The 2500-nt window shown below is 59.0% G+C and overlaps 2 non-coding genes across 2 annotated transcripts in view; both read right to left on the reverse strand.

The window, feature by feature from the left end:
• Nucleotides 1-903: 903 nt before the first annotated feature.
• On the reverse strand, nt 904-1057 carry LOC146144881 (5.8S ribosomal RNA). The gene has a single exon (XR_014499116.1). It is a non-coding gene; the product is annotated as a 5.8S ribosomal RNA (ribosomal RNA).
• Nucleotides 1058-1304: 247 nt separating this feature from the next.
• Nucleotides 1305-2500, reverse strand: part of LOC146144882 (small subunit ribosomal RNA) — a 1811-nt gene continuing 615 nt past the window's right edge. Inside the window, exon 1 of the ribosomal RNA XR_014500682.1 lies at nt 1305-2500. This exon is cut by the window's right edge and continues 615 nt beyond it. This is a non-coding gene — a ribosomal RNA (small subunit ribosomal RNA).

The following is a 2500-nucleotide window of genomic DNA, read 5'->3' on the forward strand; positions in this document are numbered from 1 at the left end:
CGAACGGCGGGCCGACGGACACGCGCGCCTATAGTACCCGACCGAGGCCGGGTTACCTTGCGCGCGGCCTTCTCGCCGCCGTCCAGACGGTCGCGGCCTTCGCCCGGCGCTAGTGCGCTGGTCCCCGATCGGGCGGCGCCGCCGGCGGCCCGTGAGGGTCCGCACGACAACGTCGCCGACAGGGGGCCGGCTGAAAGCGACCGGGCGACCCGACAGGCCCTCCCGTTTGCCTCTCGACGGTTTCACGTACTCTTTAACTCTCTCTTCAAAGTGCTTTTCAACTTTCCCTCACGGTACTTGTTCGCTATCGGTCTCGTGACCGTATTTAGCCTTAGATGGAGTTTACCACCCGCTTTGGGCTGCATTCCCAAACAACCCGACTCTGGGAAGACGCCGTAGCGCGCCCGCCTGTCGCCGCCATGGGCCTGACACCCGCTCTGGGAAAAGGCCTCGATCAGAAGGACGCGGGCGACCGGCGAAGCGCGCCGTGACGAATTCCGTACGCCACAATTCCGCGCACTCCAAAAGCGCGCGGATTCGGCGATGGGCACATCCCGCTTCACTCGCCGTTACTGAGGGAATCCTCGTTAGTTTCTTTTCCTCCGCTTAGTAATATGCTTAAATTCAGCGGGTAGCCTCGTCCGACCTCAGGCCGAAAGTAAGGACCGGGACTATTCTTCCCGTTCCGCGCTCGCCGTCGGCGCCGCGCGCCGCCGCGCACCTCGATTCCCGCCCTTGAGCCGCCAGCCGTTGGCCTCTTCGAGGTCGACTCGCCGCCGCCGCGCGGGATTCTGGTCGCGATCGTCGCGCATCGTGCCGTGCTGTCTTGAGCGGGACGGGCGCTCGCGCGTCCGACGCCGCAGCAGCCGCGCGGAGAAATCCCCGCGCGGAACGTTTGCAACGCGACCCTGAGGCGGGCGCGGCCCCGGGATTGACCCGAGGCCGCAATTTGCGTTCAGAACGTCGATGCTCAATGTGTCCTGCAATTCACACTAATTCACGCAGCTAGCTGCGTCCTTCATCGACTCACGAGCCGAGTGATCCACCGCCAAGAGCCATCCACGATTGTTTCGCTCGCACAGTGCCTCGCACTATAGGGTGACAAAATAGACCGCGCCGAGCGGTCGGCCAGGCCGACGCTTGAAGCCGGAGCGCGCGGCACCGCGGCACTCGACGCGCAAACATTACCGGGTGACCGAATCGCCGGCCGGCGCGCCGCTCCTCGCGGGTCGGGCGCCGGGTAGCAAAGACTTTTTCTCTCGCTTGTCCGAGTTTCGCGTTCGCCGAAGCGTTTGCGAGACCGTTAATGATCCTTCCGCAGGTTCACCTACGGAAACCTTGTTACGACTTTTACTTCCTCTAAATGATCAAGTTAGATCGTCTTCTCGGACGCCGGCTCGACCGTTGCCGGCCGCGCCAGGTCCAATCGGAGGACCTCACTAAACCATTCAATCGGTAGTAGCGACGGGCGGTGTGTACAAAGGGCAGGGACGTAATCAACGCGAGCTAATGACTCGCGCTTACTGGGAATTCCTCGTTCAAGGGAAATAATTGCAATTCCCTATCCCTAGCACGACCGGGGTTCAGCGGGTTACCCAGACCTGTCGGCCAAGGCGAGCACATGCTGATCCGGTCAGTGTAGCGCGCGTGCGGCCCCGAACATCTAAGGGCATCACAGACCTGTTATTGCTCAATCTCGTGTGGCTAAACGCCACTAGTCCCTCTAAGAAGTTAGACGCCGACCGATTGGGTCGCGTAACTAGTTAGCAAGCCAGAGTCTCGTTCGTTATCGGAATTAACCAGACAAATCGCTCCACCAACTAAGAACGGCCATGCACCACCACCCACAGAATCAAGAAAGAGCTCTCAATCTGTCAATCCTCACTGTGTCCGGGCCGGGTGAGATTTCCCGTGTTGAGTCAAATTAAGCCGCAGGCTCCACTCCTGGTGGTGCCCTTCCGTCAATTCCTTTAAGTTTCAGCTTTGCAACCATACTTCCCCCGGAACCCAAAGACTTTGGTTTCCCGCAAGCTGCCGGAGAGGTCGTAAAACTAACGCCCCCCGATCGCTAGTTGGCATCGTTTATAGTCAGAACTAGGACGGTATCTGATCGTCTTCGAACCTCTGACTTTCGCTCTTGATTAAAGAAAACATTCTTGGCAAATGCTTTCGCAGTCGTTCGTCTTGCGCCGATCCAAGAATTTCACCTCTAACGGCACAGTACGAATGCCCCCGTCTGTCCCTCTTAATCATTACCTCGCGCTCCGAAAACCAACAAAATAGAACCGAGGTCCTATTCCATTATTCCATGCACCATTATTCAGGCGAATCGCCTGCTTTGAACACTCTAATTTTTTCAAAGTAAACGTTCCGGCCGCCGCCGACACTCAGTCAAGGGCACCGGCGGAGAACCGGAGGTGAGGCCAGGACGGCCAGTACACGCCTTGCGACGGACCGGCCGCCTGCGCCCAAAATCCAACTACGAGCTTTTTAACCGCAA

The sequence above is a fragment of the Ascidiella aspersa genome, chromosome 5 (genome assembly GCF_963924565.1).
Source record: "Ascidiella aspersa chromosome 5, kaAscAspe10.2, whole genome shotgun sequence".
Classification (NCBI taxonomy): Eukaryota; Metazoa; Chordata; class Ascidiacea; order Phlebobranchia; family Ascidiidae; genus Ascidiella; species Ascidiella aspersa.